This window comes from Manis javanica, chromosome 14, assembly GCF_040802235.1.
Source record: "Manis javanica isolate MJ-LG chromosome 14, MJ_LKY, whole genome shotgun sequence".
NCBI classification, from domain to species: Eukaryota; Metazoa; Chordata; class Mammalia; order Pholidota; family Manidae; genus Manis; species Manis javanica.
In genome coordinates this window covers 24,487,537-24,495,265 of record NC_133169.1, presented here as the reverse complement: position 1 = coordinate 24,495,265, position 7,729 = coordinate 24,487,537, and the positions used below count along the sequence as shown (strand labels likewise).

Below are 7,729 nucleotides of genomic sequence, written 5' to 3'. Positions count from 1 at the left end.
AAGAAGACTGGACCACAAAATTTCACACTTGCTATTTAAAACTGCATTACTTAACTTCAGAAAGGTGGCAGCAGAAACAGAGCTTCAACATACCCCAACCTCCTTCCACTTTAACAACGAATCTGCACCTACACACAAGGCAGTTCAACTGAGGAATAATCAAGGACTCAGTGAGTACCTTTTGCACAGCAAGGGATAGAAACATATAAAGAATGGCAGGAAACACAGACATGCTAATACACCTCCCCTCAGCACAATGACCCACTGAGGGGCGGGGTATCACTAAAGGGCCTGGACGTGGATTACCTGCCCACAGGGCATTAAAAAAAAAAACCCTGCACTATAAAGTATACTCAGACTATAAGCAAGAAAAAACCAACTTACTGAACTCTGAAGCACCATTTGGCAGGGAAAAGCTGGAACTCTCTGGGTCAGAAGTCTGGTGAGCACCATTGTTTGCATTCCTTCCCCAGTGACATGAGGATAAGGGTTAGGGCGCACACACACACCAATTTCATATTTGGTCTAGATGACTTCCCAGCCCACCTCCCACAACCCATTACTACAGGAGAAAAAACACCATATGATCATCTCAATAGACATTGAAACAGCATTTGACCAAGTTCAATATCCATTCATGATGAAAACTCTCAAAAAAGTGGTTCTTCAGCATAATAAAGGCCATATATGACAAACCCAGATAACTGCACACCCAAGATCAGGATCAAGACAAGGATGCCCACACTCAGCACTATTATACAACAGTCCTAGAAGGCCTTGCCACAGCAGTCAGACAAGAAATAAAAGGCATCCAAATTGGTAAGGAAGAAGTAAAATTGCCACTATTGGCAGATGACATATACTATATATAAAAGACCCTAAAGACTACACAAAAACACTATTAGAATTAATGGATGATAAGATTCTGAAGATGGCGATGTGAGTAGGGTGGCCAAAATCTCCTCCCAAAACCATAAATTTTTTGAAAATACAACAAATACAACTATTTCTAACAGTGACCAGAAGATACAGTACATGAGCCAGGCTACATCTGCAAGAACCCAACGACTCATGAAAAGGGTATGATACAAAGCCATGACTCAGAAGGACCCGAGCACGCACCCCACTCCAGCTAACCAGTGGGAGGAAAAGAATCAGAGTGGGGAGGGAGTGGAAGCACAGGACTGCTAAATAACTGGCCTTAGTAATGTCCCCCAGGAGCACAGACACACACTGCATGGTGCACTGGGTATTAGAGGAGTAGAAAAAAAATCCAACATTAAGACTGTGAACAGGTTCCCACAGCTGGCTGCCCTAGGACAAAAGAAAAGCAGGCGCTTTAAAAATCTTAAACAGACAAAGGTTTAACAGGTGGACAAAACCGTACTGACACTCTAAGCCCAGTAGGCTAGGAACTTTAAGGAACTTCAGGCATCCTAACCCCCTGGGTGGCATTGCAGCTCCAATCCCCCGCAGAGTGATAAGCAGCCTGCCGTTCCTTCCCCCCAACCACCAACACTGCAAGCAAACCGGCTGACCCACAATTGCTGTGGAACAGCCTTGGAGCAGCCCTGCCTATAGTAACCACACACCTTAACACAGAGGCTTCTCCCTGAGCTCAGTTGACCAGCACAGACAGCGGAGACAAGCACAGAGTCCGGGAAGCATAAATGGGCTTTCTTCTCACAGCAAAACACATGCCACTCTCCTGCAACCCCCGCCAGTACCCCAGGCCATCTGGAGGGCCACCCCGCACACGGCACCTCATGGGATTAACCCAGAGGCTGCTACCTGTATGCAGTTGAGCAGCACTGACAGCACAGATGGGAGCAGAGTCCAGGAAGCACAAAGAGGCTATGGTCTCATGGTAGAACATGGGTTACTGGCCTGAGACTCCCACCAGTGCCCTAGGCCATTCGGAGGGCTGCCCTGCCCATGGCAGCTCAGGGGATTAACGCAGAGGTTGCTCCCTGAACACAGTTGACCAGCAACAGTACAGACAGCAGACACAGGCAAGGCGACCGGTAAGCAGGAAGGGACTCTGTTCTCCCAGCTAACTAACACACACATGTCACTCACTGGAGAGCACTCCCATCGCTGTGAAAAGGCAGAAGAACCTTGTTCAGTCCAAAATCCCTACAACACCAGAGAGAGGGCCTGGTGAGACTGAAATCACCAACCTTCCTGAAAAAGAATTTAAAATAAAAGTCATAGAGGCAGAGCCAAGATGGCAGCATAAGTAGAGCAGCAGAAATCTCCTCCCCAAAACATATATGTTTGAAAATACAACAAATACAACTATTCCAAAAAGAGAGACCAGAAATACAGGACAATAGTAAGACTACATCTACACCTGTGAGAACCCAGCACCTCCCGAAGGGGGTAAGATACAAGCTGCGGCCTGGCGGAACCCGAGCACCCCTCACCCAGCTCCCGGCGGGAGGAGTTGGAGTCGGAGCAGGGAGGGAGAGGGAGTCCAGGACTGCTAAACACCCAACCCTAGCCATCCAAACCGGAGCGCAGACACACAGTGCGTGGGGTGCTGGATTCTAGGGGAACAGGGCAGTAAAATCTGCAAGAGGGTCCCTGCAGCCGGCGCCCCTGGGACAAAGAAAAGCGAGTGTCCTTTGAAAGTCTTAAAGGGACAGGGGCCTCACAGGTGTATGGAGGCGTCCTGGGACACTCAGCCCAGCAGCTGGGAACCCGGGGCACACCAGGCGCCCTAAAGCCCAGGGTGGCAGCACAGCTCCGAGGCCCCTCACAGAGATAAAGGGTCTCCTGCCCATTCCTACTCCGGTGTGACTTAGCCACAGAGAAGCCCATAGCAACCGCAAGCAGAGCTTCCTTCACAGCAGCCAGGCAAGAATCAGAGACCCCATCTGCATGCAGCTACCCAGCACAAGCCACTAGAGGTCGCCATTCTACCAGGAGAGGAAGGCCAAAAACTAGCAAGAAGGGACATACTCCCAGCTGACACGTGCCAACTACCCACGACTATCTCTATCGCCATGAAAAGGCAGAAAAATTTGATGCAGACAAGATTAACCCAGACAGTTCCCCCTGAAAAGGAATCTGGGGAGATAGACCTAACCAATCTTCCCGAAAAAGAACTGAAAAGTAAGGTCATAACCATGCTGATGGACTTGCAGAGAAATATGCAAGTGCTAAGGAGGGAGAATACAGAAATAAAACAATGTCTGGAAGGATTTAAAAGCAGAATGGATGAGATGCAAGAGGCCAATGATGGATTAAAAACCAGAGAACAGGAATGCATACAAGCTGACGCAGAGAGAGATAAAAGGATCTCCAGGATTGAAACAACATTAAGAGAACTGTGTGACCAATCCAAAAGGAGCAATACCCGCATTATAGGGGTACCAGAAGAAGATGAGAGAGAAAAAGGGATAGAAAGTGTATTTGAAGAAATAATTGCTGAAAACTTCCCCAAACTGGGGGATGAAATAGTAGCTCAGACCACAGAAATACACAGAACCCCCAAAAGAAGGGACCCAAAGAGGACAACAACAAGACACATACTTAAAATGGAAAAGCTCAAGGACACCCAAGCACAGAATTTTAAAGGTAGCTACAGAGAAAAAACAGGTCACCTACAAAGGAAAACCCATCAGGCTATCATCAGACTTCTCAATGGAAACCTTACAGGCCGGAAGACAATGACATGATATATTTAATGCAATGAAACAGAAGGGCCTTAAACGAAGAATACTACATCCAGCACGATTATCATTTAAATATGAAGGAGGGATTAAACAATTCCCAGACAAGCAAAAGATGAGGGAATTTGCCTCCCATAAACCACCTCTACAGGGTATCTTAGAGGGACTGCTCTAGATGGGAGCACTCCTAAAAAGAGCACAGAACAAAACACCCAACATATGAAGAATGGAGGAGGAGGAATAAGAAGGGAGAGAAATAATCATCATACTGTGTTTATAATAGCTCAATAAGCTAGTTAAGTTAGACAGCAAGGTAGTAAATAAACTAACGTTGAACCTTTGGTAACCACGAATCTAAAGCCTGCAATGGAAATAAGTACATATCTTTCAATAATCACCTTAAATGTAAATGGAATGAATGTACCAATCAAAAGACACAGAGTAATATAATAGAATCAATAAAAAAGCAAGACCCATCTATATGCTGCTTACAAGAGACTCACCTCAAACCCAAAGACATGCACAGATTAAAAGTCAAGGGATGGAAAAAGATATTTCATGCAAACAACAGGGAGAAAAAAGCAGGTGTTGAAATACTAGTATCAGACAAAACAGACTTTAAAATAAAGAAGGTAACAAGAGATAAAGAAGGACATTACATAATGATAAAGGGCTCAGTTCAACAAGAGGATATAACCATTATAAACATACATGTACCCAATACAGGAGCACGAATATATGTGAAACAAATACTAACAGAATTAAAGGAGGAAACAGAATGCAATGCATTCATTTTGGGAGACTTTAACACACCACTCACTCCAAAGAACAGATCCACCAGACAGAAAATAAGTAAGGACACAGAGGTACTGAACAACATACTAGAACAGATGGACCTAACAGATATCTACAGAACTCTACATCCAAAAGCAACTGGATACACATTCTTCTCAAGTGCACATAGAACATTCTCCAGAATAGACCACATACTAGGCCACAAAAAGAGCCTCAGTAAATTCCAAAAGATTGAAATCCTACCAACCAACTTTTCAGACCACAAAGGTATAAAACTAGAAATAAATTGTACAAAGAAAGCAAAAAGGCTCACAAACACATGGAGGCTTAACAACATGCTCCTAAATAATCAATGGATCTACAACCAAATTAAAATGGAGATCCATCAATATATGAGAACAAATGACAACAACAACACAAAGCCCCAACTTCTGTGGGACGCAGCAAAAGCAGTCTAAAGAGAAAAGTATATAGCAATTCAGGCATACTTAAAGAAGGAAGAAAAATCCCAAATGAATAGTCTTCACATCACAATTATCGAAACTGGAAAAAGAAGAACAAATGAGACCTAAAGTCAGCAGAAGGAGGGACATGATAAAGATCAGAGAATCAATAAATAAAACTGAGAAGAATAAAACAATAGAAAAAATGAATGAAACCAGAAGCTGGTTCTTCAAGAAAATAAACAAAATAGATAAGCCTCTAGCCAGACTTATTAAGAGAAAAAGAGAGTCAACACACATCAACAGAATCAGAAACGAGAAAGGAAAAATCATGACGGACCCCACAGAAATAAAGAATTATTAGAGAATACTATGAAAACCTACCTTCTAACAAGCTGGAAAACCTAGGAGAAATGGTCAACTTCATAGAAAAATACAACCTTCCAAGACTGACCCAGAAAGAAACAGAAAATCTAAACAGACCAATTACCAGCAATGAAATTTAATCAGTAATCAAAAAACTACCCAAGAACAAAACCCCCAGGCCAGATGGATTTACTTCGGAACTTTATCACACAGAGAAAACATAATACCTATTCTCCTTAAAATTTTCCAAAAAATAGAAGAGGAGGGAATACTCTCAAACTCACTCTATGAAGTAAACATCACCCTAATACCAAAACCAGCCAAAGACCCTACCAAAAAAGAAAACGACAGACCAATATCCCTGATGAACATCGATGCAAAAATACTCAACAAAATATTAGCAAAGTGAATTCAAAAATACATTAAGAGGGTCATACACCATGACCAAGTGGGATTCATCCCAGGGATGCAAGGATGGTACAACATTCGAAAACCCATCAACATCATCCACCACATAAACAAAAAGAAGGATGAAAACCACATGATCATCTCCATAGATGCTGAAAAAGCATTTGACAAAATTCAATATCCATTCATGATAAAAACTCTCAACAAAATGGGCATAGAGGGCAAGTACCTCAACATAATAAAGGCCATATATGATAAACCCACAGCTAACATCATACAGAACAGCAAGAGACTAAAAGCTTTTCCTCTTGAGATCGGAAACAAGACAGGGATGCCCACTCTCCCCACTGTTATTCAACATAGTACTGGAGGTCCTAGCCATGGCAATTAGACAAAATAAAGAAATACAAGGAATCCAAATTGGTAAAGAAGTCAAACTGTCACTATTTGCAGATGACATGATATTGTACATAAAAAACCCTGAAGACTCCACTGCAAAACTACTAGAACTAATATAGGCATTCAGCAAACTTGCAGGATACAAAATTAATACACTGAAATCTGTAGCTTTCCTATACACTAACAATGAACTAATAGAAAGAGAAATCAGGAAAACAACTGCAATCACAATAGGACTAAAAAGAATAAAATACCTAGGAATAAACCTAACCTAGGAAGTGAAAGACCTATACTCTGAAAACTACAAGACACTCTTAAGAGAAATTAAAGAGGTCACTAACAAATGGAAACTCATCCCATACTCCTGGCTAGGAAGAATTTAATATACTCAAAATGGCCATCCTGCCCAAAGCAATATACAGATTCGATGCAATCCCTATCAAATTAGCAACAGCATTCTTCAATGAACTGGAACAAATAGTTCAAAAATTCATATGCAACCACCAAAGACCCCAAATAACCAAAGCAATCCTGAGAAGGAAGAATAAAGTGGGGAGAGATCTCGCTCCCCAACTTCAAGCTCTACTACAAAGCCACAGTAATCAAGACAATTTGGTACTGCCACAAGAACAGAGCCACAAACCAGTGGAACAGATTAGAGACTCCAGACATTAAACCAAACAAATATGGCCAATTAATATACGATAAAGGAGCCATGGACATACAATGGGGAAATGACAGTCTCTTCAACAGATGGTGCTGGCAAAACTGGGCAGCTACATGTAAGAGAATGAAACTGGATCACTGTCTAACCCCATACACAAAAGTCAATTCAAAATGGATCAAAGACCTGAATGTAAGTCATGAAACCATAAAACTTTTAGAAAAAAACATAGGTAAAAATCTCATGGACATAAACACGAGTGACTTCTTCATGAACATATCCCCCCGGGCAAGGGAAACAAAGGCAAAAATGAACAAGTGGAACGATATCAAGCTAAAAAGCTCTGTAGAGCAAAGGACACTACCAATAGAACAAAAAGCTATCCTATAGTATGGGAGAATATAGTCATAAATGACAGATCCGATAAAGGATTGACATCCAAAATATATAAAGAGCTCACACACCTCAACAAACAAAAAGCAAATAATCCAATTAAAAAATAGGCAGAGGAGCTGAATAGACAGTTCTCTAAAGAAGAAATCCAGATGGCCAACAGGCACATGAAAAGATGCTCCACATCACTAATCATCAGAGAAAAGCATATTAAAACCACAATGAGGAGGATGGCGGCGTGAGTAGAGCAGTGGAAATCTCCTCCCCAAAACACATAGAGCTATGAAAATATAACAAAGAAAAATCTTCCTAAAATAGAGACCACAGGACACAGGAAAACATCCAGACCACATCCACACCTGCAAGAACCCAGCACCTTGCGAAGGGGGTAAGATACAAGCCCCGGCCCGGCGGGACCCGAGCGCCCCTCCCCCCGGCTCCCAGCGGGTGGAAAGAAACCGGAGTGGTTTTTTTTTTTGGCGAGTCCTTTTTGGAAGCCTTCAAGGGACAGGGACCCCGTTGCTAGGGAGGCAGGGCGGCGGGACCGGTGAGTGGGTGCCTGGGACCGGCGCCTGAGGACAAAG

General features: G+C 42.8%; 1 protein-coding gene across 1 annotated transcript in view; it reads right to left on the bottom strand.

The window, feature by feature from the left end:
• Window positions 1-7,729, bottom strand: part of CDC73 (cell division cycle 73) — a 122,743-nt gene that overhangs the window by 61,716 nt on the left and 53,298 nt on the right. The gene's annotated exons all lie outside the window — the stretch shown is intronic.